This window comes from Elephas maximus, chromosome X (genome assembly GCF_024166365.1).
Source record: "Elephas maximus indicus isolate mEleMax1 chromosome X, mEleMax1 primary haplotype, whole genome shotgun sequence".
In the NCBI taxonomy this organism is placed as follows: domain Eukaryota; kingdom Metazoa; phylum Chordata; class Mammalia; order Proboscidea; family Elephantidae; genus Elephas; species Elephas maximus.
This window is the reverse complement of record NC_064846.1, coordinates 27,246,554-27,255,112: the sequence shown is the minus strand read 5'-3', so window position 1 is coordinate 27,255,112 and position 8,559 is coordinate 27,246,554.

Sequence of the window (8,559 nt, the reverse complement as noted above, 5' to 3'; positions counted from 1 at the left end):
CCTTTGGAGTAAGACACAAACATAACATGCTGGTTAAACGATACCAAACAAACCAAACCCATTGCCATCGGGTCGATTCCGACTCATGGCGACCCTATAAGTCAGAGTAAAATTGCCCCATAGAGTTCCCAAGGAGTGCCTGGTGGATTTGAACTACTGACTTTTGGTTAGCAGCCTTAGCACCTAACCACTACGCCACCAGGGTTTCTGGTTAAAAGATATTGCCCCCCAAAAAGCAGTATGCATATATGGATTTACCAGGAAGAGGGCTTGGGTGAGTGCTTCGATAGAGCCAGAGCATTTGGGTACTACCAGTAGAAAATAGGAATCAAGGAAGTCCTGGCTTCTGGGGCTTGGGAGAAACCAGAAAGAAGGCACTAAGAGGAGTTGTGATAGGCACTAAAGTAACATCACCAACTAAACAATTTTGCCAAGAGCCAGCTCTCTGGGCTTTACCTATCTCTAAGCATATCATGGAATGATTTGTGTCTCCCAAAAATATGTGTTAACAAGGCTGGGCCATGATTCCCAGTATTGTGTGACTGTCTACCATTTTGTCATCTGATGTGATTTTCCTATGTGTTCTAAATCCTATCTCTATGAAGTTGATGAGATGACATTAGTGGCAGTTATGCTAATGAGGCAAGACTCAACCTAAAAGATTAGGTTGTGTTTTAAGCCAATCTCTTTTAAGATATAAAAGAGAGAAGTGAGCAGAGAAACATGGGGACCTCATACCACAAAGAAATAAGAGCCAGGAGAATACTGCGTCCTTCGGACTTGAGGTCCCTGTGCTGAGAAGTTCCTCGACAAGGAAAGATTGATGACAAGGACCTTCATCCAGAGCCAACAGAGAGAGAAAGCCTTCCCCTGGAGCTAGTGACCTGAATTCGGACTTCTAGCCTTGTAGAGTGTGAAAGAATCAAATTCTGTTGGTTAGAAGCCATCCACTTATGGTATTTCTGTTATACCAGCACTAGATAACTAAGACTAAGCATTACACACACAATTCCTTCTTCTTGACCCTAGCCCCTGATGGACCATGAGTGATAACCAGCCGTTATCTCCTTGGTAGGGTTTTAGTCAGCCTCACCTGGTAGCTATGAAAAGCAAAGGAGGAGACTTTTGTGGGAGAAGGGAATTTAAGAAAGATATGGGGATGGAAGAGAACACTATTCCCTCCCATTCCCTCTCTCACTTCTTTCCAGGGAGGGTGGATTTACCTGAGTTGTGTATCTGGTCAGAAAAAAACTTGTCCCATTTGTCCCAAGCCCTTTCTATCCTTCTGTTCCTGAGAGGAAGGCGTCTACAGAATACATCTTGTTCCGCATCTTCATGCAGTAACTTTTAACCAGTTGCTGTTGAGTCCACTCAGACTTGTGTCAACACTATCGTATGTGTCAGAGTTAAACTGTGTTCCGTAGGGTTTTCAATGGCTGGTTTTTCAGAATTAGAGCACCAGGCCTTACTTCCCAGGTACCTCTAGGTGGACTTGAGCCTCCAACCTTTCAGTTAGCAGTGAAGCACAAAAACCATTTGCACTACTCAGGGACTTCACAATAAGTTTTCCAGGGACATAAATATCCATGAGGAGGAGAAGGGCAATGGGATGATGATCCAGTGCAGACTCTAAGTAGGTAGCTAAGGTTGAGATGCAGTATTAGGAAGCTCATTTATCCACAAATATAAGTTACATTCTCTAATATCCACTTAATTGGGAATGAAGTGGCTATTTTTACTTCCTTTCTGCCTTGCTCTTTTTTCCTCAAATGTCTGTCCTTTTAGAATTCATGGTGTTATTCCTGGAGCTTCCTCCAATCCAAACATCTGATGCATTGGACCAAGAATGTAGAGAAATAGACAAGAACTAGAATTAGCAGACTAAAACGACACTAGGAGGATCTTTGAGTGGGTCAAGGCACATGGCCATCCACCTAGGATTTCAGTTTGTAGACAGAATATTTTGAACATGGCAATGTGTAGAGGCTCATATTGGGCTAAGAGTTTGGTTTTCGTAATTATGCAATTGGCTTTAAAAGTCCAAATCCAAAGTTAACTTCTTGATGAGAAATTTCTCTAAATTGAGTTTAAATCCATGGACCACGGACTCCACATATCTGGTTAGACTCGGAAGGCTAAAACCAGGATGATTTCATCCATCTACCGTTTTTACTTCCGATAACATTGAGTTTCTGCACAGTCTTCAGCAATTCTGAGTACTGGATACGGGGAATATAATTTTGCCTAGGATAATGTCCCTAGGAACTGTGGATTGGCCTGTGTACTAGTTTTCTGTTTTTGCATAACAAATTATCCCAAAACTTAGTGGCTTAAAATGACAACGTTATCTCATAGTTTCTGTAGTTAAGGAATCTAGCTGCATCTTAGCTGGACCCTTTGTTTCAGGCACTCTCACTGGCTGCAGTCAAGGTGTCAGTCACGGTTGCAGTAATCTCAAGCCTCTAGGGGAGGATTTGCTTCCAAGCTCAGTCAAGAGGTTGCTGGCAGAATTCATTTTTTCGCAGGTAGAATTCAGTTCTTTGCAGATTGTTGGACTGAGAGCCTCATCTCCCGTTGGCAAGTTCCTTCTCACGTGGGCCTCCCCACAGGGCAACTTCCAACACGCCAGCTTACTTCATCAGCACAAGCAAGAGAGAGCCACAGAGGGAGAGAGTGCTACAAACACAGAAGTCACAATCTTTTGTAACCTAACACAGAAGTGATCCCCATCACTTCTGCTGTATTCTATTTGTCAGAAGCAAGTCACTAGGTCCAGCCCACACGTAAGGGAAAAGGACTGCACAAGGGTACAAATTCCAGGAGTCAGGGATCATTGGAGGCCACCTAGAAGACTTGCTAATGTTGTGTACCATCGAGTTGTTTTCAACATATAGTAACCCCATGTGACAGAGTAGAACTACCCCACAGGATTTTCTGAACTGTAATCTTTATGGCAGCAGATCACCAGGTCTTTTTTCTCACAGAGCTGCTGGGTGGATATGAATCACACCCTTTCAGTCAGCAGCCAAGCACTTAACCATTGTGCAACTAGGGCTCCAAAGGATGACTACTTTTTTGTTTGTTTTCTAATTGGGGAGCTGTGGGGCCAAAGATGTGATTATCTTGTGGGTTCTATTAATTCTTTGAACTTTGAGAAACATGACAGATGTGGCATTGAATTAATACAAATTCTGAGGCTGAAGGAACCCTAACTCTGCACAGGCTTTGAGAACTTTTCTAGTTGAGACTGAACCACATAGAAGCTGGGGAGGATACATCTTTGTCTTTGATTTCTTTGAACTTTCACTCGCAGGAGCAAAAAAAAAAAACTTTATTTTGGACTTTAATTTCTCTAGATTTTAACTTAAAAAGGAAAGGGAATTTATTATTTGAACTTTAATGTCTCCCTGGAAATATGATAAATGAAGGAGAGTATATTCAAATGAATGACATCTTATTGTTGCATATTGTTGTTGTAGTGTCTTAATGTTGTTCTTTGATCTCATTGCATATCCTCTGAAAGGCTACTTAAGACAATGCACTTGGACAAAATTTCAAAAGGGAAACAGAATTGGGAATGAACTTTCATCCTTGGGCACGACATGGTCTTAATACTAATGTAATCGACACACCCTTCAGATCTTAGTTTCCTAGCGCTGTTGCAACACAAATAAAATAGTGGGTGGCTTTAAGAACTGAAATTTATTTTCTAACAGTTATGGAGGCCGAAAATCCGTATCAAGGTTTCAGTCATGTTGATTCCTTCCTTGTCGACAGTGCTGGGCATTCCTTGGTTTTGGGGGATACTCACATGGCAGCTGACCTGTGTGTATGTGTCTCTGTGTCTATTCTGCTCTTTTATAACTCAGAAGTGAATGGATTTAAGACATACCCTACATTGCTTTCTCCTCATTAACAGAACGTTAGATTGCATTATGATAAAAGACGATTGACATTGCATCTATAGGCATACGGGTTAGGATTCCAACACAGATTTGGGGGGAACAAAATTCAATCCATAACAGAACTCCTTTCAAGGGCTTCTGGCTTCTGGGGGGCACCACCATCTACATTGATCATCAGCAGCCCAGTGATTGCCATTGAATGAGTAGCCTCATGAAGGTGGGGGCATAGACTCTCATCCCTCCATGGAGATGGCTCAATGGTTAAACTCAGCGGGTTAATAAAAAAAAATAAACGTGGGAATATTGGGGGAGACTCTTCTCCCGCCCCCCGCAACCACATGTTTCTTCCCGTGTGAAGGCTGTAACATTCCTGTGGACAGGAGATGTTGGTGACTTACCTAATTGAACATTTTGAAAGAAGAAACTGGGCATACATAGCTCTGCCCATTCATCTTCTTGGGATACAGCTGACTACAAAGGAGTTGTGTTCTTCTCTGGTTTCTTCCAAGCAGTGATAGGAGACTGGCCCTGTCAGAGTGTCTTGCAGTGATACAGCACATCCTGTGACTAAGTACGTAAGTCTAACACTGGGCCACTGAAAAGCCCACTTGTCCATAGAAATAAACTGTCCTCCACTCTAGCATTTATCCATATTCAAAGTGATATTTTAGTCCATCTTCTGGTTCCCCTTAATTTTTCAATTGTTCAGAACTCAGGCAATTTAAAGGGGTACTATTCTTACCCTTCCCCTTGCTGACAAAGAGAAGTGGTCTGAATTTGAAGAGCAATTTGCCTCTCCAGTTGACAGAGGATAAGGTGGGGGGAGACAATGCACAGGCCAAAGGAAACATGAAAATCTGGAGAAGTTATCACCAAAAACAGGGAATAGGATACTCAGAATGGAGGTGTGTCTTAAGCACTTGGCTGAGGAACAACTGTCAGCCTCAAAAATAATAAGACTATCCTCAGAACTTTACTTTCAAACTCAAAAACCCCTTTAAGTGCCACAAATGCCCACTTTTAAAAATTCTCCTGAGTCAACAAAGTCTGAAGGCTGAAGTAGAATTGAGCAACTGTGATAAATAGCAATATGATCAGTGGCTTATTTGCGCTCACAAATTCCTACTGCCTCTAGGGATTTTCCTGATAATGGGGGACAGGAATTTGCGAATAATGTCTATCTCTGGGGCTACAAGAGTTTCTGTCATTTTTTTTTCAGTTTTGTTGACATATTCCCAATAATTTATGAGTCTCCCCTGGTATGTAGAAGGATCGATAACTGTGTGTATCTTTGAGAACTAAGTGACAAAACAACACTAACATGCTCTGGTAAAAAGCTCCACGAATCTTTTGTCATGCTCAATATTTGCAGATGGTAAAACATAGACGTGAGCCTTACTTTGTGCATATCTGTCTCCTGAGCTATATTTTGGAAATTCCATTCTGGAGCATGGATCCCTTTCTAAATGCCATGGGGCGGTAGTTTCTCAAAAGTGCTGAAAGACAGGATCAAGGGCTTCAAGGAGCCCTGTCAGGGGCTGCCATAGAAGGCAAAACTGAACAGGTAGACTCCATCTCCTTCCCAGCATTACCCAGAATATCTGCTTCAGTCCCTTTCATACATTGTTATTTCCTGCAATATTTCATTGGAAAAAAGGGTCCCACAATTTTTAAAAGCTTGAAAATCAGTGTTCTTTGAGACTTCACAGCTTTATTAATACAGGTTTCCCCTGTTCTCCAAAAGTTTGCCTTATGTCACTTCAGTTTTATGAAACACCTACATTAGTACCTATTTTCCCTAAGGGAGAGAAACCCAAAGAGGATTTTAGCTTATCCAAAAAAAGGCAAAAAAGTGAAAAATAGCATCCCTATGTGTAAACAGCTGGTTTGGGGCATGCACGTCCGACTGACGATAAACACAGTAGGTGAAAGAAAACCAAGTCGGTGATGCTAGACAGGTGCCAGTCCAATGCGATCATCTCGGTAACCTCGGGGTTGCAGCAGTCCAGGAACTTAAAGTGCCACATGCCCAAAGGGGGCTGCAGGTACAGATCATGGCCAGGGCACTACACTCCAGGCTAGTGGGCCTGAGGTCAGCCTGGTCAGAAAACCCAGCAGCTCCTCCCCAAAAGCCACCTACTTCCTCTGACTCTTTCTCCTCAGAGGATGTCAGGGAGGCAGAGTGGTGGCTACTGCCCCCTTGCCCCAGGGCCCCTGGGTCTGCTCCACTGTCCAGGGTGTCCTGCCCTGCCCTACCAGAACCATTTTCCACAGCTCCCATGAGGGTTTTATGTGTTATTTGATATGATTGGTAAGTTATTTTTAGGGTCTGGGAACAATAAAAAAAATTTTCCCGTATAATTATTTATGGTAATTACTTCTTCGCTTTCTGCCACTTCCACTTAGGAAACCTTCTTTTGATACTTCCTACATCATTTAGTATTTTCCCCATAGAATTCTTCATTATTGCAACTTGAGGCTTGACTTTTTTCTCCAGTTCTTTCCATTTAAAAACCGCCAAGCGTGTTCTTCCCTTTTGGTTTTCTATCTCCAGCTTATTACACATGTCATTATACTACTTTGTCTTCTCGAGTTGCCTTTTGAAATCTTCTGTTCAGTTCTTTTACTTCATCGTTTCTTCTTTTCTTCATTTCTTTCTTGCTGAAAAGTGAAGAGACTTCAAGCACTTACTAATGAAGATCAAAGACCACAGCCTTCAGTATGGATCACACCTCAACATAAAGAAAACAGAAGTCCTCACAACTGGACCAATAAGCAACATCGTGATGAACAGAGAAAAGATTGAAGCTGTCAAGGATTTGATTCTACTTGGATCTATAATCAACAGCCATGGAAGCAGCAGTCAAGAAATCAAACAATGCATTGCACTAGGGAAATCCACTACAAAGGACCTCTTTAAAGTATCGAAAAGCAAAGATGTCCCCTTGAAGACTAAGGTGTGCCTGACCCAAGCCATGGTATTTTCAATCGCATCATATGCATGTGAGAGCTGGATAAGGAATAAGGAAGACTGAAGAAGAATTGATACCTTTGAATTGTGGGTTGGCAAAGAATATTGAATATGCCATGGACTGCCAAAAGAATGAACAAATCTGTCTTGGCAGAACTACAACCAGAATGCTCATTAGAAGCAAGGATGGCGAGGCTGCATCTTACATACTATAGACGCGTTGTCAGCAGCGATCAGTCCCTGGAGAAGGACATCATGCTTGATAAAGTACAGGGTCACCAGAAAAAGGAAGACCCTCAACGAGATGAATTGACACAGTGGGTGCAACAATGGGTTCAAGCATAACAATGATTGTAAGGATGGTGTAGGACTGGGCAGTGTTTTGTTTTGCAGTACATAGGGTTGCTATGAGTTGGAACCGACTGGACAGTACCTAACAATAAGAACACTTAGGAAACGTTTCATAGGAATGGTCTACTTTCACATAGTGGGGGAAACTCGTAATAAGAAGACATATTTTGCAATGTGTGAGGCAGGCTGCCTTTCACAAAATAGCTCCATCCTGCCTTTTATAATAAGGAACTCATGGATATTCTATTCTCTAAATGTAAACACTTTACCTGGCATGAACCACATGAAAGATATTGGGACCTCAGCAGAGAGTCAGGGATCAAATCCACCACAGGAGAGAATTCAGGGAATAGGACACTGAGTGTTTAAGTGTCAGAAGAGCCAGATTACCCAATAAGTAATAAGCACAGGCTCAATTGCGCCTTCCCACCAATATACAATGCAAAATTTCACCTGTCCCCCACCACCTCAACGATGTGGTGAAAATCATGTGAAATTGTTCACTACAGATTAGCAAGTAAACACAATTAATCATGTGTGTACCTTGATCAATGCAACGCAGACATGCCATGCTTACTGGTTAATCTTCCCCTGAGTATGAGTATAGAGAAAGGCCTAGAGCTTACAGAGCTAACTGGTACCTGGCACCACCCATGAGAGATCAAAGTTGTTGCACCAGTGTTGCCAGTAGCTTCTGTAATGGTTTACCATGAATACATACCAAGAGATAGGTTCGGAGAACAAACTGAGGAAAAGTTGAAATACAGGCAGAAAAGTCAGTTCAGTTGGATGCAGTTAAATGCAGGTACCAAAGCTGAAGCTTGGACTAAAAAGGCACAAAAGCTGAAGAACATTAAAAAAGGTAATCAATACAGAGAGCAGAGAAGAACTGAAAATGTAGGCATAAACGTACTGTGACAAAGTTGGGGTGATGGGAACAGTAGTCTGGAACCACCCTTGAATATCAGAACACAGTTATCTCTCCTAACACTGGAATGGTGAATCCAGCCCAACATCTCCCAAAAATTCTGAACCAGGTGAAGTGAGACCCTTGTGGGAAAGACAATTTAGCATTCCTGAAAAGTACCCCCCAGTGTTGGAGAGACGTGTTTGGGGCTCAGAACACGACTGGATAAGACGGGGAGGTGCCAAAGCCAAAACAGTCAATTCACATATAGATGATCAAGAGTGAACCACAATGTTAAGCTAAGTCAGTAGAGGGTTTTCTATAGTCATCGAGACCTAGGTAATTCTTGCCCACACTGGTATCCTCTTTGAAGAGAATCAATAGTACTCCCAGGCATACCAGGAGAATTCTAGGTCAACAATAGC